This window comes from Cherax quadricarinatus, chromosome 20, assembly GCF_038502225.1.
Source record: "Cherax quadricarinatus isolate ZL_2023a chromosome 20, ASM3850222v1, whole genome shotgun sequence".
In the NCBI taxonomy this organism is placed as follows: Eukaryota; Metazoa; Arthropoda; class Malacostraca; order Decapoda; family Parastacidae; genus Cherax; species Cherax quadricarinatus.
Genome location: NC_091311.1, coordinates 28922352 through 28945785, shown reverse-complemented (window position 1 = coordinate 28945785; position 23434 = coordinate 28922352). Strand labels below are relative to the sequence as shown.

Below are 23434 nucleotides of genomic sequence, written 5' to 3'. Positions count from 1 at the left end.
CTTCAAGTTATGTCCTAGAATTTGTATTGATAAAGCCACTGGATGGCGAAACGTCTACAATAAAGATACCCAGATGTTGCACATGTGTCTTACTCTCATCTTGTCGGTATTATATACCATTCGTACACAACATCTGCATCTGCCGCTTTTCCGACATTACAATGAATTTAATCAGATCATTTCTAAGCTCCTGGGTGTCCTCATCAACTTTCAGCCTATTCTTTTTTGTCAGTGAATATGTTCATTTATTCCTTCATCCAGGTTGTTCATGTAGACTACAAAAAGCAATGAATCCAACACTTGACTCGTGGGCAACTGCACTTGTCATTGACCCTGTTTTAATGTCACTTAATTATGCAAATTCTCTGTTGGATTTAAATGGCGCTCTATCAACAACAGTGAAGAAGAAAACCCGTTGCAGAACTATCGTTTATGCAGATAACGTTTCGCCCTGTTAAAGCTTAATGAAGTCATGAGAAAGAGTTAAACGTTTTTCCGATAATTATCGGAGAAACGTTTAACTCTTTTTCATGACTTCATCAGACTATTATAACAGCTTGATAATTGTGATGAATGGTTTGAAAAACCGACAAGTTGAAGATTGAGACACTTATGCAGCATATGGGAATATTTATTCAGGAAACGTTTCGCCACACAGTGGCTTCATCAGTCCAATACAAAGAGGAAGGCGTAAGGAGAGGAGTATGAGGTAATCAGTCCCTCAGCCTAGAGTCGATGTGTTCAGTCCATCAGTCTTGTAGAAGACTGATGGACTGAACACATCGACTCTAGGCTGAGGGACTGATTACCTCATACTCCTCTCCTTACGCCTTCCTCTTTGTATTGGACTGATGAAGCCACTGTGTGGCGAAACGTTTCCTGAATAAAGATTCCCATATGCTGCATAAGTGTCTCAATCTTCAGCTTGATAACTGCACAAGCTATTATGATAGTTTGTTACCCCAGTCTATATCTTCAGAGTTCTCTAATACCTAACAGTAAGTTATGCCTCGGTCCAAAAGAGACTTCTGCGATACCGTGTGTTGCCGCTTTCTATTTTTATACCAGTATCTTGTGTTGTACCTTATCGAAGATCTTATTCTCGCCCATATAAATACTGTCGTAGTCTTCTTCCTCATGGTGAATATTTGAATATTTGTGTGAATATTTGTTTGAATGTTGTCGAAGGTGATATTCATTTGGAATTGTTAGAAATGATGCAAGTAATTTATACGAGCAAGTAAAGAGACACTGTGAGTTTTACGACTCGCTAGACGCGAGTTCAATCCCCGCCCGTACCGTGGTTTAAGAAACTTTTTTTTTTTTTAACAGCTACGTATCGCTTCTACCAAATGAAACGTAGCTATATTAACGTCTCATTAAGTGGTATTGTGGTCATTTCCTCAACGTTTTGCTCGAAATTATGTTAATAATTATATAACTTATACATCACCGCTGTCTCCCGACCCTCGCCCCCGTCTCATATATATTCTGGCTCCCTTCCCTTAGCGTTTTTCTCTGTGACTAACAGGAGCGAAACGTTGTCAAAATTTCAGTTTCTTATGAGTGGGTTATTAGTGTATTGTTCCAGTCACGATATTGTGCAATTTCATTCTTTATGTAGTTTACCCAATGTGGATTTCAGGCTAAAAGGGAGATAATTAAAAATTATATTTCATCGAAAATGTTAAGTTGACTCAGCCTTACCGACCTACCATGTGATGTTGACTCAGCCTTACCGACCTACCATGTGATGTTGACTCAGCCTTACCGACCTACCATGTGATGCTGACTCAGCCTTACCGACCTACCATGTGATGCTGACTCAGCCTTACCGACCTACCATGTGATGCTGACTCAGCCTTACCGACCTACCATGTGATGCTGACTCAGCCTTACCGACCTACCATGTGATGCTGACTCAGCCTTACCGACCTACCATGTGATGCTGACTCAGCCTTACCGACCTACCATGTGATGCTGACTCAGCCTTACCGAACTACCATGTGATGCTGACTCAGCCTTACCGACCTACCATGTGATGCTGACTCAGCCTTACCGACCTACCATGTGATGCTGACTCAGCCTTACCGACCTACCATGTGATGCTGACTCAGCCTTACCGACCTACCATGTGATGCTGACTCAGCCTTACCGACCTACCATGTGATGCTGACTCAGCCTTACCGACCTACCATGTGATGCTGACTCAGCCTTACCGACCTACCATGTGATGCTGACTCAGCCTTACCGACCTACCATGTGATGCTGACTCAGCCTTACCGACCTACCATGTGATGCTGACTCAGCCTTACCGACCTACCATGTGATGCTGACTCAGCCTTACCGACCTACCATGTGATGCTGACTCAGCCTTACCGACCTACCATGTGATGCTGACTCAGCCTTACCGACCTACCATGTGATGCTGACTCAGCCTTACCGACCTACCATGTGATGCTGACTCAGCCTTACCGACCTACCATGTGATGCTGACTCAGCCTTACCGACCTACCATGTGATGCTGACTCAGCCTTACCGACCTACCATGTGATGCTGACTCAGCCTTACCGACCTACCATGTGATGCTGACTCAGCCTTACCGACCTACCATGTGATGCTGACTCAGCCTTACCTACCTACCATGTGATGTTGACTCAGCCTTACCTACCTACCATGTGATGCTGACTCAGCCTTACCGACCTACCATGTGATGCTGACTCAGCCTTACCGACCTACCATGTGATGCTGACTCAGCCTTACCTACCTACCATGTGATGTTGACTCAGCCTTACCTACCTACCATGTGATGCTGACTCAGCCTTACCGACCTACCATGTGATGCTGACTCAGCCTTACCGACCTACCATGTGATGCTGACTCAGCCTTACCGACCTACCATGTGATGCTGACTCAGCCTTACCGACCTACCATGTGATGCTGACTCAGCCTTACCGACCTACCATGTGATGCTGACTCAGCCTTACCTACCTATCATGTGATGCTGACTCAGGCTTACCGACCTACCATGTGATGCTGACTCAGCCTTACCGACCTACCATGTGATGTTTACTCAGCCTTACCGACCTACCATGTGATGCTGACTCAGCCTTACCGGCCTACCATGTGATGCTGACTCAGCCTTACCGACCTACCATGTGATGTTTACTCAGCCTTACCGACCTACCATGTGATGCTGACTCAGCCTTACCGACCTACCATGTGATGTTGACTCAGCCTTACCGACCTACCATGTGATGCTGACTCAGCCTTACCGACCTACCATGTGATGTTGACTCAGCCTTACCGACCTACCATGTGATGCTGACTCAGCCTTACCGACCTACCATGTGATGCTGACTCAGCCTTACCGACCTACCATGTGATGTTGACTCAGCCTTACCGACCTACCATGTGATGCTGACTCAGCCTTACCGACCTACCATGTGATGCTGACTCAGCCTTACCGACCTACCATGTGATGTTGACTCAGCCTTACCGACCTACCATGTGATGCTGACTCAGTCTTACCGACCTACCATGTGATGTTGACTCAGCCTTACCGACCTACCATGTGATGCTGACTCAGCCTTACCGACCTACCATGTGATGCTGACTCAGCCTTACCGACCTACCATGTGATGCTGACTCAGCCTTACCGACCTACCATGTGATGTTGACTCAGCCTTACCGACCTACCATGTGATGTTGACTCAGCCTTACCGACCTACCATGTGATGCTGACTCAGCCTTACCGACCTACCATGTGATGCTGACTCAGCCTTACCGACCTACCATGTGATGCTGACTCAGCCTTACCGACCTATCATGTGATGTTGACTCAGCCTTACCGACCTACCATGTGATGTTGACTCAGCCTTACCGGCCTACCATGTGATGTTGACTCAGCCTTACTGACCTACCATGTGATGTTGACTCAGTCTTACCGACCTACCATGTGATGTTGACTCAGCCTTACTGACCTACCATGTGATGTTGACTCAGCCTTACTGACCTACCATGTGATGTTGACTCAGCCTTACTGACCTACCATGTGATGTTGACTCACTCTTACCGACCTACCATGTGATGTTGACTCAGCCTTACTGACCTACCATGTGATGACTCAGCCTTACTGACCTACCATGTGATGTTGACTCAGCCTTACTGACCTACCATGTGATGTTGACTCAGCCTTACTGACCTACCATGTGATGTTGACTCACTCTTACCGACCTACCATGTGATGTTGACTCAGCCTTACTGACCTACCATGTGATGTTGACTCAGCCTTACTGACCTACCATGTGATGTTGACTCACTCTTACCGACCTACCATGGCTGGATCAGCAGACAGACCAAGGTTTATAAGAGACCTGTAGCGGACTAAGTGTCCCTATCACCACTATAGTTTGCACTCCCATTTCTCATTCTTGTGTAATAGTAAGAGATCAGCGCAATAACTCCCCTCTTTCCATATCATGTTATTTCCCCCTTCCAGTAACCTTGCGTAAGTGGTAATTCACTATATACCCTCCATGTGTGCCCTCGTGTGTGTACCTGGAGGTTACCTGGAGGTTACCTGGAGGTTATTCCGGGGATCAACGCCCCTGCGGCCCCGGTCCATGACCAGGCCTCCCGATGGATCAGGGTCTGATCAACTAGGCTGTTACTGCTGGCCGCACGCAGTCCAACGTACGAACCATAGCCTGGCTGATCCGGCACTGACTTTAGGTATCTGTCCAGCTCTCTCTTGAAGGCAGCCAGGGGCTTATTGGCAATTCCCCTAATGCTTGATGGGAGGCTGTTGAACAGTTTTGGGCCCCGGACACTTATGGCGTTTTCCCTTAGTGTACCAATGGCGCCCCTACTTTTTATTGGGGGCATTTTGCATCGCCTGCCCAGTCTTTTACCTTCGTAGGGAGTGATTTCTGTGTGCAGATTTGGGACCATTCCTTCCAAGATTTTCCAAGTGTAGATTATGATATATCTCTCCCTCCTGCGTTCCAACGAGTACAAGTCAAGTGCTTCCAAGCGTTCCCAGTAGTTAAGGTGCTTGACAGAACTTATACGTGCAGTAAAGGATCTCTGTACACTCTCTAGATCTGCGATTTCACCTGCTTTGAATGGAGATGTTAATGTACAGCAGTATTCCAGCCTAGAGAGAACAAGTGATTTGAAAAGGATCATCATTGGCTTGGCATCTCTCGTTTTGAAAGTTCTCATTATCCATCCTATCATTTTCTTTGCAAGTGCGATCGTGGCACTGTTGTGATCCTTGAAAGTGAGATCCTCAGACATTACTACTCCCAGGTCCCTTACATTATTTTTCCGCTCTATTGTATGACCAGAATCTGTAGTATACTCTGTTCTAGTTATTATCTCCTCCAGTTTTCCATAACGGAGTAGTTGGAATTTATATATATATATATATATATATATATATATATATATATATATATATATATATATATATATATATATATATATATATTCCTTGGTGGGAATCGGCCGATGTGTTTAATATATATATATATATATATATATATATATATATATATATATATATATATATATATATATATATATATATATATATATATATATATATATATAAACACATCGGCCGATTCCCACCAAGGCAGGGTGGCCCGAAAAAGAAAAACTTTCATCATCATTCACTCCATCACTGTCTTGCCAGAGGGGTACTTTACACTACAGTTATAAAACTGCATCATTAACACCCCTCATTCAGAGGAGTGTTTATATATATATATATATATATATATATATATATATATATATATATATATATATATATAATATATAACAACACTGCACTAGCCAAGGAGTCGAACCCATGCTGTTTTGTCCCGCCTCATGGTGAGAAAAACGCATGACACTTTAGACCACTAGACCACACAATCCTTAACAATGGTGCATCCAGCCAAGCTAGACGTTGTACCCACCATCGAAGGACATACGGTGGTGTGGACGTCTCTGAGCGAATTTCATTCTATTCCCTGTTTGTGTACTAGCTCAACAAGCAGTATATTATATTATTGTACCCACGGAACAAGTGGTATTGATCAATAGCATCTAGCTTGGCTGGATGCACCATTGTTAAGGATTGTGTGGTTTAGTGGTCCAAAGCGTCATGCGTTTTCTCTCAACATGAGGTGGGCCAAAACAGCATGGGTTCGACTGCTTGGCTAGTGCAGTGTTGTTATTGATCAATACCACTTGTTCCGTGGGTACAATAATACGTATGTATATATATATATATATATATATATATATATATATATATATATATATATATATATATATATATATATATATAATTATTTAACACAGAATAATTTCCATGTTATATAAAGTGCTGAAGATGTGGAAAATAAGTGGTGGAAAATATTCTATCAGGTAGGTAGGCAGGAGGTGAAGATGATGGGAGCGTTTTCAATCCCCTTGTATAATAACGATGGGAAATAGAAAGAGAGAGGCGTTTGCAGAAGAAAAATAAGAACATAAGAACATAAGAACGAAGGAATACTGCAGAAGGCCTACTGGCCCATGCGAGGCAGGTCCAAGTCTCCTACCGGCTTAAGCCAATGCACCCAACCTAGTCAGGTCAGGTCACATTGACTTAAGGGAGGAACACGGCAACCGACCTGGTAGCACAAGCTATCAGGTCCAACTCACACCTACCCACATCCACTCATGTATTTATCCAACCTATTTTTAAAGCTACACAACGTTCTGGCCTCTATAACTGTACTTGGGAGTTTGTTCCACTCATCCACAACTCTATTACCAAACCAGTACTTTCCTATATCCTTCCTGAATCTGAATTTTTCCAACTTAAAACCATTGCTGCGAGTCCTGTCTAGGCTAGATATTTTCAGCACACTATTTACATCCCCTTTATTTATTCCTGTCTTCCATTTATACACCTCAATCATATCCCCCCTAATTCTACGTTTTTCTAGAGTGTGCAGATTCAGGATTCAGGGCCTTTAGTCTATCCTAATTGGGAAGGTTTCTGATACATGGGATCAACTTTGTCATCCTCCTTCGTACATTTTCCAGAGCATTTATATCCATTCTGTAATACGATACCTGGAGGTTACCTGGAGGTTATTCCGGGGATCAACGCCCCCGCGGCCCGGTCCATGACCAGGCCTCCCGATGGATCAGGGCCTGATCAACTAGGCTGTTACTGCTGGCCGCACGCAGTCCGACGTACGAGCCACAGCCCGGCTGATCCGGCACTGACTTTAGGTGTCTGTCCAGCTCTCTCTTGAAGGCAGCCAGGGGTTTACGCCGACCAAAACTGTACAGCATAATCTAAATGAGGCCTAACCAAGGATGTATAGAGTTAAAGAACAACCTCAGGACTCCTATTATTTATGCTACTTGATATGAAGCCAAGGATTCTATTAGCTTTATTGCGAACACTTATGCACTGTTGTCTTGGTTTCAGATTACTGCTAACCAGAACTCCTAAATCTTTTTCGCAATCCGTAATATTAAGATCTACATTATTTAGTTTATATGTGGCATGGTTATTGTCCTGTCCAACATTTAGAACTTTGCATTTGTCTATATTAAACTGCATCTGCCACTTCTCCGACCACTGCATGTCTATTCAAATCTTCCTGGAGTGTTCTAATGTCCTCGTCAGAATGAATTCGACGGCCTAGTTTGGTGTCATCGGCAAACTTGCTGATGTCGCTCTTTATGCCCTCATCTATGTCGTTTATGTAGGTTGTGAACAGCAGGGGGCCCAACACTGACCCCTGTGGAACACCGCTCGTGACGCTTCCCCACTCTGATTTCTCCCCATTTATGCAAACTCTCTGCTCCCTATTTGTCAACCATGCCTTTATCCAGGAAAAAATTTCTCCTCCTATTCCATGTGCCTTAATTTTCCTCAATAGTCTCTGTGGGACCCTGTCAAAAGCCTTACTGAAGTCCATATACACAATATCATATTCATTACCATGATCTACCTCCTCAAATACCTTAGTGAAAAAAGTTAACAAATTCGTAAGGCAGGAACGCCCCTTTGTAAAACCATGCTGAGATTCGTTGATTAATTTATGCTTTTCAAGGTGGCTACGAACTGCCTCGGCATTTATTGATTCCATAAATTTTCCCACTATGGAGGTTAAGCTTATTGGTCTATAGTTCGAAGCTAAGGACCTGTCACCTGTTTTGAAAATAGGTATCACATTTGCCATTTTCCACTTATCTGGCACCATGCCAGTTTGTAGTGATATGTTGTGGTTAAATGAAGGTTTTCACACTTTTCATCGATCAAAATATATGATATTTTATTTCAAGAAAATAGTCATTGAACACTTTAATTTTCTAATACGGATTCGTCTTTATTTTTTACCCGTTTATTGTCAGGGAGAAAAGATGAAGCGTAGGCGAATGAATAAGATTAGAATGAGGAAGAGGAGGAGGAAGAAGAGGAGGAGGAGGAAGAAGAGGAGGAGGAGGAAGAAGAGGAGGAGGAAGAAGAGGAGGTGGAGGAGGTAGATGAAGATAAGGAAGAGTAAGAGGAGAGGCAGGGCGTAATAGTGAAGGGCAGCGGGAAGCATAAAACAAGAGAAGATTTATGTGTGTGGGGGTCAGGGAGAGGGCGGCGTCGTTTGATGTCTCGTCCCGCCCCACTGCGTCCGAAACTCCCAAACACACGCTCCCTCCTTCCCTCTGCTCACCCCTGCCCTCCCTCTTCCTTCCCATTCCCCCTCTACCAATCAATCCCCCCATCATCCTTTTTTCTCCCCCTCTCCTCCTTCCCTTCTCTCCATTCCTACCATCTCTCGCCTCTATGCCATGCCTCATTACACTTGTTCGAGTGCGTATGATAGACATTGTGCATGATAGACATTATAAGGTGAAGGCATCAAGGGATGACGAGGGCCCAGTGTGCTTGTTGTACCTGCTACTTGTAGTTAGGGACTAGGCTCGCTGCAGTTACAAGACAGTAACTGCCAAAGAGTATCTAATTAAAAATGATGAGACGCAGAGAGACCAGTGGTGGGTGGAAGGGAGCACTGACGAGGAGGCTGAGGTAACCTGAGAAAGCAACTCATACTCAAACCACCAGTGATAGTCTTACAAGACTGTGGTTACGCTCGGTCACCTCCTCCTCAGAAGTACCGCGGTCTCTTCTTTGTACTTTGCTTCTCTGGGGATATATATATATAATTTAAAGTTTTCGCAACCCACCGTAACAACAAATGGTATTTGTAATCTTACAGGAAGCGTTAGGAAATCAACGTTGGGAGAAGTGTTGTGAAATTAGTGAAGTAACAACGATAGGTGTTAACAGCGCCCAAGGCGCACCGCGTCCTACAGCCGGTGGAGGACAACAGTGGATCACAACTTAATGGATTGTTTCATAAGACGTGACTACACTCTGTCTCTAAACTAAACACGACCCTCGTGATTCATGGCTTCCACACACAAAATTTTCAGCTCGGGAGTTATCGTAAAAAAAGAGATTTTAATTCACTACGCTATGTTTTTCTTAGTTTATAATTATGTGTAAACTTAATTTATTTGTAAATGTGTAATGAATTCCATTCTTTACACACACCACACACACACACACACACACACACACACACACACACACACACACACACACACACACACCCTGTACACCGTGTACGTTAGGCCCATACTGGAGTATGCGGCACCAGTTTGGAACCCACACCTAGCCAAGCACGTAAAGAAACTAGAGAAAGTGCAAAGGTTTGCAACAAGACTAGTCCCAGAGCTAAGAGGTATGTCCTACGAGGAGAGGTTAAGGGAAATCAACCTGACGACACTGGAGGACAGGAGAGATAGGGGGGACATGATAACGACATACAAAATACTGAGAGGAATTGACAAGGTGGACAAAGACAGGATGTTCCAGAGAATGGACACAGTAACAAGGGGACACAGTTGGAAGCTGAAGACACAGATGAATCACAGGGATGTTAGGAAGTATTTCTTCAGCCACAGAGTAGTCAGTAAGTGGAATAGTTTTGGAAGTGATGTAGTGGAGGCAGGATCCATACATAGCTTTAAGCAGAGGTATGATAAAGCTCACGGCTCAGGGAGAGTGACCTAGTAGCGATCAGTGAAGAGGCGGGGCCAGGAGCTCGGACTCGACCCCCGCAATCTCAACTAGGTGAGTACACACACACACACACACACACACACACACACACACACACACACACACACACACACACACACACACACAAAGGATAATGATAGGATGATAGGATGGATAATGAGAACTTTCAAAACGAGAGATGCCAAGCCCATGATGATCCTTTTCAAATCACTTGTTCTCTCTAGGCTGGAATACTGCTGTACATTAACATCTCCATTCAAAGCAGGTGAAATCGAAGATCTAGAGAGTGTACAGAGATCCTTTACTGCACGTATAAGTTCTGTCAAGCACCTTAACTACTGGGAACGCTTGGAAGCACTTGACTTGTACTCGTTGGAACGCAGGAGGGAGAGATATATCATAATCTACACTTGGAAAATCTTGGAAGGAATGGTCCCAAATCTGCACACAGAAATCACTCCCTACGAAAGTAAAAGACTGGGCAGGCGATGCAAAATGCCCCCAATAAAAAGTAGGGGCGCCATTTGTACACTAAGGGAAAACACCATAAGTGTCCGGGGCCCAAAACTGTTCAACAGCCTCCCAGCAAGCATTAGGGGAATTGCCAATAAACCCCTGGCTGCCTTCAAGAGAGAGCTGGACAGATACCTAAAGTCAGTGCAGGATCAGCCGGGCTGTGGCTCGTAAGTTGGACTGCGTGCGGCCAGCAGTAACAGCCTAGTTGATCAGGCCCTGATCCATCGGGAGGCCTGGTCATGGACCGGGCCGCGGGGGCGTTGATCCCCGGAATAACCTCCAGGTAACCTCCAGGTAACACATGGTGACAGCAGTAATACAAGAGAGAGAGGGGTGGGTGGATTGCATTTTCTTGGTCTGCAAGAAGGAGTTTGACACAGTTCCACACAAGAGATTAGTGCAAAAACTGGAGGACCAAGCAGGGATATCAAGGCACTACAATGGATCAGGGAATACTTGTCAGGAAGACAGCAGCGAGTAATGGTACGTGGCGAGGTGTCAGAGTGGGCACCTGTGACCAGCGGGGTCCCACAGGGGTCAGTCCTAAGACCAGTGCTGTTTCTAGTATTTGTGAACGACATGACGGAAGGAATAGACTCCGAAGTGTCCCTGTTTGCAGATGACGTGAAGTTGATGAGAATTCATTCGATCGAAGACCAGGCAGAACTACAAAGGGATCTGGACAGGCTGCAGACCTGGGCCAGCAATTGGCTCCTGGAGTTCAACCCCACCAAGTGCAAAGTCATGAAGATTGGGGAATGCCAAAGAAGACCGCAGACGGAGTACAGTCTAGGGGGCCAGAGGCTACAAACCTCGTTGAAGGAAAAAGATCTTGGGATGAGTATAACACCAGGCACATCTCCTGAAGCGCATATCAACCAAATAACTGCTGCAGCATATGGGCGCCTAGCAAACCTCAGAACAGCACTCCGATATCTTAAGGAATCGTTCACGACCCTGTACACCGTGTACGTTAGGCCCATATTGGAGTATGCGGCACCAGTTGGGAACCCACACCTAGCCAAGCATGTAAAGAAACTAGAGAAAGTGCAAAGGTTTGCAACATGACTAGTCCCAGAGCTAAGAGGTATGTCCTACGAGGAGAGGTTAAGGGAAAGCAACCTGACGACACTGGAGGACAGGAGAGATAGGGGGGACATGATAACGACATACAAAATACTGAGAGGAATTGACAAGGTGGACAAAGACAGGATGTTCCAGAGATGGGACACAGTAACAAGGGGCCACAGTTGGAAGCTGAAGACACAGATGAATCACAGGGATGTTAGGAAGTATTTCTTCAGCCACAGAGTAGTCAGGAAGTGGAACAGTTTGGAAAGCGATGTAGTGGAGGCAGGATCCATACATAGCTTTAAGCAGAGGTATGATAAAGCTCACGGTTCGGAGAGAGTGACCTAGTAGCGACCAGTGAAGATGCGGGGCCAGGAGCTTGGACCCGACCCCTGCAACCTCAACTAGGTGAGTACACGCACACACACACACACACACACACACACACACACACACACACACACACACACACACACACACACACACACACACACAGGTACAACTAGGTGAGTACACACACACACCCATATGTATGGGGATAGAAATCCTTAGGTCTAGATCTTTTACACTCTCGTGAGTGGTTAGGTGGTATGCAGTGTTGCAATATTAGCTAATCTTGCAACATTGCATAGATCCTGACGACGCAAGAGTGCGAATGAAACAGGGCTGAAGATTATCATCCCCATGTGGCTCGTTCTGCATTACTAACTTAAGATAACCTGTTAGCAATTGTATTGCAAAAACGTAAACAAGCGGTAGGTCTGGACTCGAAGCCAAGGATCTCACCGACTCACACCCGGAGAGTAGACCAGACCCCTGAGAGCGGAAGAATGAAATTAGTCCATTAGCTTTCCATCCCCTTAATGTGGCGTGGTACTAGGGAAAGCACGGCTAGTGGTCTCACTACCCACTAAACATTATGGAGGTGGCGTAGACGAAGGTGTCAGGTGTTTGGTCTGTTTCTCTCGGGAGGCCTCAGGGGTGAGATTCCTGAGTTCAAGTCCTTGCCAGTCAATCTTTTAAGATAAAATTGGTCAGTTAGCAAGAACTCGTTTAAAATTAAGTCGTTTCTAAAATTTTCTACGTTTAATATAAAAATTAATAATTTTGTACCAAAAGAACCTTAGGAAACTTACCTAACCTTATTATAACAAGCGCAATTTAATTTAGCGTAATCCAACTAAATATATTTTAGATAAGTTTACAATAATTTAATAATAAACATAGTGAAAAATATTTTTTCGTTAGGTTCAAAATGACTTTTGTGAAATTCTTGCCTTATTCGGCAAGAAGAGCGTAGCTATTTAATCCAAAATCGCAAGTTTTACGTATTCGGCACGACATTATATATATTGTATGCGTTTTTGTGTAGATAAAGTTTTATAAATTTTGCAGTGGGATTCATCATCTTGTTCAACTTATAATACCTGCCACTGGATTAAATGAGATTGCATTAATTACTAATATAAATTTTTAATTCCCCAGGTGCTTATATATTCTTATATATTTGGCAAAATCGAACTCAGTGACTAAGCAAAAACTGAAGAGGCGTCTCTCTGAAAGCGACATATATTAGAAATTTCAATTGCGTACTGGTGAGAATAGCGAAAAAATGAACAAGGTTATAGTGGGGAAACGTTATGCTCTATGTAGAGTTTTGCAGAACGTTGTCTCAGCAGAAATTTTGTTTTTCAGATTTTGCCGCCTAAGCGGCTAATTTCTTTTGCGCCATCATATTCATCCTATGGACGGTAGAGAAAGAGTATATGGGGACACAAAGGGCCTTGGAACTAGACTTCGAAGGGGGTTAACAAATAGCCAAAAAGGCCTAGAAACTAGACCCCAAACGGGTTAACATTTACATAATAAAAAGGCCTGGAAATGAAGCCCCTAAGAGTTAAAAAAAAAAAAATACGAAAGGTGTAGAATCGAGACCTCAGAGTGTTAACAAGAGTTCATTTTGCTTCGTTTATCTTGTCTTCACAATTGTTTTGTCTTCATGTGGGCTTGTTTGTCTCTCTGACCCATGGACAGGTGATAGCATAAGATACAGACGTTATGATAAAGACACAAATCCGCATTAAATCCTGTGTGACTATAATAATTATAGACTACACCGACATAGACAAGTAAGACACTTGTGCAACAGCTGGGTATCTTTACTTTTGAAACGTTTCGCCTACTCTGGGGTTCCTCAGTCAAATGCAGTGGCTGCTAAAATACAGTGGACAGCAGAAGCAGTGAAAATGTAAATATGAGATCAGTCCCTTAGCGCAGAAGTATTTTGAGGTGGTCATTCCCTCTGGCTTAATAAGTGTCCAGCTCTATAATCACTGGTTGAGACTATGAAGTTCAACCCTTCTTAAAACTGAGGGACTGATCACCTTGTATTTACATCGCAACTGCTTCTATTGTCTACAGAATTTTAGAAACCTCTGTGTTCGACTGAAGAAGCCTGCTGAGTATGAGAAACGTTTCTAAAATAAAGATTACCAAGTGATGAAGACGTGTCTTGCACATCTACTCACTGACTTATTTACTTAGCGACGTTTCGACCAAGCTAAACCTTGCAGGGTTTGCGAAAAGTTGCCCATAAACAATTCCATATAACTGCATTAGTGTCTCTCTACCGTCAACGGTAAGTGGTCAATATACAAATAATGTTTAGATATGTACGCAGTTTGTATTGTATTTTTACCCTAAATGTTGTTTAAGATGTTTTCCCCCATTTTTTAGGGCGCCACATTAAATCAGATCAAATGAAAATCACCCTAAATGGGTAAATAAAAGACCGAAATTTTTTTTGGAAAAGAATGATTTTTACGTGTGTACTTCAAACGTATACCTTTACCTTTAATATACCTCTGTGTTTCGAGAGTTTTCCTACTCTCGCAGCCCGGCTCTGGGCCAGGCTTGACTGGCAAGTAACAGAGTTGTCAATAAATGTATAATAAAAGCCGGAAGAGAATGTAAAATTAAAGTTACAAGGAAATCAAATACCAGGTCGGGTATATAGATTTATAAAAGCATGTCCTCTTGAAGCTAGCTCAGGACAGCTCACCTATACTGACCAAAATATTTGTTTTCATGCTGAAGAATTGTTTCCTGTCTAATTTCTCAAAGGAAGACAGAAATAATATCCAAGAAACTGAAAAGCGTAGAGTACCTGAAGAAAATATATTACGTAAAATCATTCATTTGAGAATTGTTTCTCAAACAGGAAGATGTATGGAAATAACACAAATTTGTGGGCACCGATGAACTGTTGTCCAGGGCTTTTAAAGAATGGAAAAGGCAATTCTTTTATAAATAGTCTCGTAAGTGCATCGTGGCGAAGATGTGAAAAATAGCCAATGTGCTAACTACTTACAAAACAAGTCAGATTTTTAACTTCGACTTATCTCCTTGTTAGCCTGAGTTAGATATACAGACGAGATTCGCTTCTTTATCATTATTTCCTCCTCCATTTTTTCACATGATTATATCCTCAATGAGGCAGTAATGTCCATGAACAAGTGACTTTTGCTGAAATGAAGAGGTTAGACCTTTTAGCTACTATACACGCAGTGAAATGCTTGACGATGTCCACATAGCCCACTTAGTCACCCACTCAGGTTGGCAAACTACCACCCTATACATGAAAACCACCCTGCATAATAGGTGTGCTAGTTCAACATACAACATAGTCTTTGTTCTCTCGCTTTGTAAATGTCACAATGTTGCTGCATATATATAGTACACCTAAGACTGATCGATGCACAAAAGGCTTCAGGGTACGATACAGTGGACGTCGAAGCGGGGGTCACTGAAGCGAGCTTTCGAAGTTGCTAGCAGGGCGGGGCGCGACTTGCCTAATTTGCTGACCTTAGATGCCCCCCCCCGATACGGCCAATTTACGGGCTGTGCGGAGCCGGTGGAAAGGTGTTGAGAGGCGTGTTGTTGTGTCCGCACCTCCAGTGATATTTTACCTGCTTCGTTAGCGAAGGGACTTGTCGGATCGGCGGCCACGACAGCTCGGGGAAGGCGCAACACGCACACGCGCCGGATTCCTCAGAGCTGAAGGAGGTATTGTTTCTTAGGTGCTGACACACGACTGGAGGGGAACTGACAGGCGCGTGGAGGATGGCAGGGGGGATGGCAGCAAGGTGTGAAGAGGGTGTGGGTAGGAGGGGAGATGGGATAGGAGAGGCAGCAAGGTGTGAAAAAGAATGAGTAAGAGGAAAGGGGCGATGAAGAGATGAGAGGGATGACGGGTGTAAAAGGATTATTAAGAGAAAATGGAAAGAAGATGGGAGGTGTATAAAGGGTTGGAAAAGAGAAAGGGGTGCGTTGGGTTGGAAAAAGAAGGTAGCAAAGTGTGAAAAATACGGGTAACAAGGAAATATGACTATTTAATTTAGAAAAAGATTCACCCTATTCTACAGTATATCGTGTTACGATATGCGAACAAAATTAGCTATGTTTCCCTGTCTTATCCCATCATACAAATGGGTTTAATACATAGGATCAATAAATCTGTCAGACCGAGCTGGGAAACTTCAGTACTGCGATGAGGATATCGTGAAAATGACTAGACACTACAGGGTGGGTAAGAGAGAAGGGAAAAGGAGATGCAGTATAAGGATGTTGGGGCACATGCTACGTGTGAGAAAGAAAGTAATAGATGATGATTACGTGAGATATATTTTTAGAGGCGGAAGGAGGCAGGAGGCCCGAAGAAGAAAGAGGAATTGACCCCAAGATTCGTACTCTCTCAGGGCGACTCGACCGCCTCTGGCTGGGTTCTCCAATGAAAAATGTGGAATTCAAATTGACATGAAAATGAATGTCATGGAAAACAAACGACAGGAGGATTCTGGGGTCTGCAGCGGGATTTTTCTTCTCTTGGAAGGAATGTGGAACTTAAGATCTGTACATACACCTCGTGGCTGGCATTCTGAATACAAGAGTGGATAAGGCTGAGGGCATGTGCAGGAGTTTGCTGGCTGCTTGGCTATCCGAGACAATGTGTTTACGATCCCACACGTAAGGAAAAGCCAGCCTTCCTGAAACAGCAACATAGGCTCTCGAATGGGACTCGCTTTGCTGGAGCCTTGAACTCAGCAAATTATTGTATTGTGAATATACTGTATAAATGATCTGTACAAGAGATTGTACGAAATCCTGTACATCAGCTTGTACAACAGCGTGTACAAAATCCTAATATTTCCATAATATTTCATTTAAAAGTGTATTATTATAAGAAGTATCATTAATAAAGGAAAACAAGAGTAATAATAAATAAGTTTTGTAACAATGAACATAGTGATGATATTTTTATATTTTGTGTGAGAGTGAGGATACCATCCTTTTTCTTTCTGTTTTAGGGAAGATGGCTGACTGCCAGTATATGTAAGCTTCCTTTGGACAAAATGTGGGTTTCACAGGAGGTAAGATCCATTTCTTCTTCTTTTTGTGTGTGTGTGTGTGTGTGTGTTTTCATCTGTATCCTAGAGTTGCTACAGTGTGTCAAAGCGCTAAGCAAGGCTGCTAAGGTAAAAATCTTGAGAAAATCTACCCAGAGATGTCCATGTGACTGGATGTTATGTGGTGTCCTTGACCCGTGCTAGGGAATGGTGGATACATTTAGTGATTATGAAAATGGTAGGACCTGACTATGTGAGTTACCATGTATGTTTACTATATGCATTTTCCTTTACATAACATGGTTCATTTTTTGGTTGATCAGGACCTGAGCCACCCGGAGGCCTGGTCTAGGACCAGGCAGCGGGGGGCGTTGACTCCCCAGGAACCACCTCCTTAATCTATTTTCTGAACACACTCAGACCAGAAATATATATAGTGGGAACCCTGAATTTAGCGAGGAGAAAAAATCAACAATCCTTTTATAGTCTTGTTGAGACTCCTTCATGAAAATACATTCTAGATTACTTTGAGTTTTATCAACTGTTTTTTTCCTCTAATAGTGCACCTACTCAGCAGCTCAGATTAATAGGCAGGTAATTAGAAGTTTTAAGCCCCTTATCCCATTTTTAAGTAGGTCTCTCATTATCTGTTTCCCATAACTATTCAATAAAGAGACTAGTTGACTAATTCCTTCTTTACATCGCTTAAGAACCCCTTAAAAAGAGTTCACTGTGGCCAAGGTACGAATTTGGGTTTCAGTCTCTTACGACCACGTCTCTTGTACACCTGTATTTTCGCGAGTATCTGCGTTTTTCTTGACACTTATCACTGTTTTTGGTAACAAGATTAACTCACCCACTAAAAAGCTATTTCACGCAAGTTCAGCAGCTAATATTGTTTTGACACCTGGAATAGAGTTTTAGCCTTGAAAACGATTACACGGAATTCTATTATTTCCTCTACGTGGATGGGATAAAAATGCGAAATAATTTTCCTACATTTTGTCGTTGAGATTGACGGATTCTGTAGAGGTAAATGTGAAGGAGACAGAGAGGGAGTGAGAGAGGGGAAACAGAAGAAATAGAGGAGGGAGTTAAGGAGGAAGGGAGACAGAAGATGGGACGGGAGGGGCGGAAGAAGAGGGGTAATAGAAAGAAAGGAGAGAAAGTGAATTGGAAGTAGGGAGAGAGGGTGAGACGGAAGAGCAGGGAAGGAGGAAAAGAGGGAGGGATCACACCCCTTAGCCACATTTCACAGAATCTTCATTATAGTTCATAATTAACTTTGCCATTTTTGATGAAAGATTAGAAAGAAGAAGAGAGAGAGATAAACCCCATTAAAAAGATAATGGATAGGCGGTGTCTATTGTGATCCCAATATGTCAGTAGTGGAAAGGACGGAGGAAGGGAGTGAAGGAGGGAGGAAGGAAGGAAGTGAAGGAGGGAGGAAGGAAGGGAATGAAGGAGAGATGAAGAGAATGAAGGAGGGGGAGAGGGAGGAAGCGATTAACAAGATAGGGATAACGATGACTAAAAAAACCTGCAATATTTGTAGATATGACAGAGTAAACAGTTCACAGGAAGGAGTTGTACTATGTAAGAGACTTTTACTGCACAGAACTGTTGATTTCAAACAGTGAAGAAGTTCTAGGTATTTACATGGAAAATATAGATCTAGTAACTTTACATGTACATAAACCACCGTCAGCAACTGCTGAGGAATTCACGAATTGGATAAGGAAGACAGCTGAATTGAAAATCTTGAAAATACCCACACCAGTTGTTATACTCCACGCAGATTTCAATCTCCCAGGTATGAAATGGAAGATGGTAAATCCCAGTGCTATAACATAGTTTCTGGAAGTGAGCTAGCTTTTGACAAATCCAAACGTGGAAGTAGGACATGCCTAAAGTTTAGGCAAGTGAAGAATTCCATGTAAGGAATTCTTCACTCCTACGACTGCTGTAAATCACAGAATTGACTGTGACATAATTAACACAGAAATGTGATACAGCTTGGAAAAAAGTCATGAGCATCCTAAACCTCAGAAGTGCTTGGAAACTCTGAAAATAGAAGTAAACAAGATCTTTAAATATATGTGACACTGAAAAAACTAAAAAATGATCAAATAGAGAGAGCTTAAAAATATGTGTAGAAGAGTGGGAGTTACTGAAGGTATATGCAAAACATAGCTCTGACCAATATGTGTCTAGCATTAGAGGTAATGTCAGGAGAAAAGTAAATAATGAAAGCGAATGTCACAGGTCTGTAGTTGGAAGCCTGAGCAGATCTATCACTCACTACAAAAGCATGATAAGAATGTTTGCTGAACAACTTACAATGTAAACAGACTGACTGATGTTGTTGTAGCCAGGCTTAGGCTTGGTTACAAGTGCTTCTGGCAGTTTGGCGGATGAACAGATGATGGTGATACTTATTGCACAGTATGTTATCCCTACGGTCACTTTCTTCAATATTATGATTTTCATTGTACGCATATTGAGGAATATAGAGATCGACAATATAATCTACGTGATATATCAAAGCATTTTATTAATGTAAAGAAAATACCAGACATATTAAGCAAATATCCTAAATCTGTTTACAACAGATAAGACAGTTATACATATAACTATAGAAGTATTCCTGTTAACCCTTTTGGGGTCTAGTTCCTATGTCCTATATGGATCTATATGCACTTGCGCTACCGTCCACAGGATGGATGTCGGGTGCACAATAAATTAGCCGCTTCAACAGCAATATCTTAAAAAAATCTAAAGAATGTCACAACGAGGAAAGAATAATCTTAGCCGAGAGATTAACGAAATAAAACAAAAACTAACGTTTTTTTTACAAGACAGAAGAAGCCTAAGCAAAAACAAAAAGAGACCTCAAAATATTTCTAAACATATGCTAAATTCAGGTTAAGAGCTAAATGTAGACTTGGACCATTGATCACAAGAGGTTAATACACTGACGATGAAAAAATGAGCAAAACTCTATAAGACGAGCATGAATCAATTTTCAGTATTTCACTAAACAAAAGAGATTTTATATTTTGCCATCAAAGTGGTTAGTTTATTGTGCACTCCATATCTATCTTGTGGATATGTAGCGCAAGAGCATATGGATATACAAAAGGCCTAGGAACTAGGCTCCAAAAAGGTTAACACGAGTACCTTTGGATTTTTATCTACAGTTCACTTATCTGTTACAAGCAAATTTAGGTATCTGGTATCTTATTTTCATTAATAAAATATTATGATGTTAGGTAAGACACATATGCAACAGTTAGACAACTTTATTCCGAAACGTTTCGCCTACACAGTAGGCTTCTTCAGTCGAATACAGAAAGTAGGCAGGAACAGTAGAGATGTGAAGACGATGTAATCAGTCCATCACCCTTGTAGTCGTAGAATTTGAGGTTGTCAGTTCCTCGGCCTGGAGAAGATCAGTTCCATAGTCAGGAACTATCTGACTATGGAACTGAACTTCTCCAGGCCGAGGGACTGACAACCTCAAATTCTACGACTACAAGGGTGATGGACTGATTACATCGTCTTCACATCTCTACTGTTCCTGCCTACTTTCTGTATTCGACTGAAGAAGCCTACTGTGTAGGCGAAACGTTTCGGAATAAAGTTGTCTAACTGTTGCATATGTGTCTTACCTAACAACCTGTCGGTATTGTATACCATTTTGATGTTCAAAATATTATGACATGTCTCTATATTCCTTAGTTAGTGGACAATGAAGCACAAAGTGCTCAAGATAGTGACCATAGAGCTGGCTACATATACATAGCATTAAGTATGATCACTATTTGTATGTCTCCCAAACTGCCAGAAGTACTTGTAACCAAACCTAAGCCTGGTCACTACAACATCAGTCTGTTCACATTGCAAGTGGCTCCATAAACGTATTTTTTCACATTGCAAATGGCTCCATAAACGTATTTATCTACGTTCATGTTATCATAGAGGGTTCTAGATCTCAAGCATTCTTATAACATTGTTTCATTATTTACCTCTCTTCTAATATTGCTAGACACAGATATACCAACGTTATATTCTACATTATCCTTCAGTGTACTTTTCTTGGCTAACATATCAACTTTATCATGAAGGAATAATCCAGTGTGTGATGGAATCCATAGCAATTTTACATTAATTCCCTTTTCCCGGATTTATGAGTATCTTTACCTGGCTTTTCCAATGAGCATGTTGTCAGAGTCATTTTATGAGTCAAGAGCCTTCAATGATGACAGAATCATTAATGATGACAGAATCAAGCTCAGTGTCATAAGGATAGCAAACAATTCAGTCAGCAATGTAGACGCCCATTTGTTAATTCTTATGCCTAACTCAACAGAGTTCCTATAGTCCTTAACTAGAAAAGTGGCAACAAGAGCAGATGCAGCCCGCCAGTGGACTCCTACTTAGATCCATCAACGTATATAACTTGTATTAAATTATTACTACCAGTTAGGCGAGAAATTTCTTCTTGAGCAGTTGCTTTTATAAGCGAATTAGGGAAGGGATTACCAGCAATGAGCTTCTTGGGAGGGGCTTGCAGGTATGTAATATTTAACGAACATATCTTGAATGGAAAGGTGAAATGTCTTATTGTCTACAGTGATACAGTTTGTACAGATTTTAAAACTTAATATAATTGCATGTTTTCACAACCCATTTAGATCTACGTGTATTTATTTCTAGACATTTAGTAAGATTCGTAGTGACAGCGTCTGGTTCATTTCTTAACATTCTAATACCACGTATAATGTTAATGTCAATAATAATATCACTGATGCTGGACACACCAAGCTCTTTTCTCATATTAAGAACCTCGGTAGATTTAGGACAGCCAAGAATAATTCTGAGGGCTTCATTTTGAATAACTCAAAGAAAAAGCAGGTATAAAGTGCAGATTTTTTTATTACATCAGAAAGCCAAAAAGAAAAAAAAAATCACAAATTCTGTAAAATTCGTAAAAGGGTTACAAAACATGCCCACTCATGCAGCACCTAAACCATATTCATGTAATTCCTCGTTTATGAAGAAGTGTAAATGACACTAGAACGAACACTCAATAATATCTGAGAAAAAGCTTAGAGCTAGGTGAAATCTCAAAGGCCCTTGAAGAGTGTAGACAGAGTTGTTATACATACAGGAGGTAGTAGAGCGCTAGTCAAATATTACACGCCTTAACATCGCATATCATGAAAGTCTTTCAAAGGGTAAAGAGATGTCAGATTGTAAATTTTATGGAAGAGCACAACCTTCATGGATTTAGAGCGGGAAGATCATGCTTGCTACAACTACTAAACCACTTTGACAGAGTTACGAAGCATTGGAAGAAAACCAAAATGCAGATGTGGTGTACTCGGATTTATCAAAAGCATTTGATAAATTCAGCCATGGAATGACTGGGCATAAATGAGGATGATAGTTATAACAGGCAAAGCATGCAAATAGATACTAATTTTATATAAAAAAAGAACATATAGAGTAGCAGTAAACAGAAGAAAAATCACTATAAGCTAAGTTAAAGGTTCAGTACTCTATTTACTGATTCTTTGCTTCACAGCAGACATAGATTAAAAAATACTAACCATAATTTCGAATTATTTCCGGTTGATACCAGAATAATCATGAATATCACCTTGGTAGAAGTCTCTGAAAATTGCAATAAGATATAAGCAAAGTCTTCTCTTGGGAATGAAAAATAACATGACTTTCAGTGGCGATAAACCTCATCTGCTTATATATGGAAAGAATGTAGAACTGAAAGAGACGCTGTATACAAAGCACAGCAGGATCATCAGATAGAAAAAAGAAGAACTAATGAAGGACCTGAGTTTAACAATGTTAGTTGAGATTTCTTTCAAAGAACTTAATATTGCTAATGTCATTATAGCCAGGAAAATGATGAGGACTTTCAAAACAAGGGAAATAGTATGGTGGTGACACTATTCAATTAGCTTGAGAAATTATTCAGCACTGACAGCTCCATTCAAGTAGGAGAGATATCACAACTGGAGAAGATACAGAGATCATTTATGGTCTACATAGAGCAAAATAAATGCGTTTAAATTAATGGAAATGTCTCATATTCCTAAATATGTACTGGCTGGAGCAGAGAGAGAGAGAGAGACAGAGATATGATATGCACATGGAAGGTACTGAAGGTGTGATCCCCAATCTGTCCTCTACCATAACAACATATATGAATCCGAGATACGGAAGAAAATATAAAATCAACCCAATGGAAAGCAGGGAAGCCGAGAACATAATG

The 23434-nt window shown here is 41.9% G+C and overlaps 1 long non-coding RNA gene across 1 annotated transcript in view; it reads left to right on the top strand.

The window, feature by feature from the left end:
• Window positions 1-23434, top strand: part of LOC138853011 (uncharacterized) — a 266334-nt gene that overhangs the window by 237829 nt on the left and 5071 nt on the right. The window contains exon 2 of the long non-coding RNA XR_011392246.1: window positions 17098-17160. This is a non-coding gene — a long non-coding RNA (uncharacterized lncRNA). The remainder of the gene's footprint in view (window positions 1-17097; window positions 17161-23434) is intronic.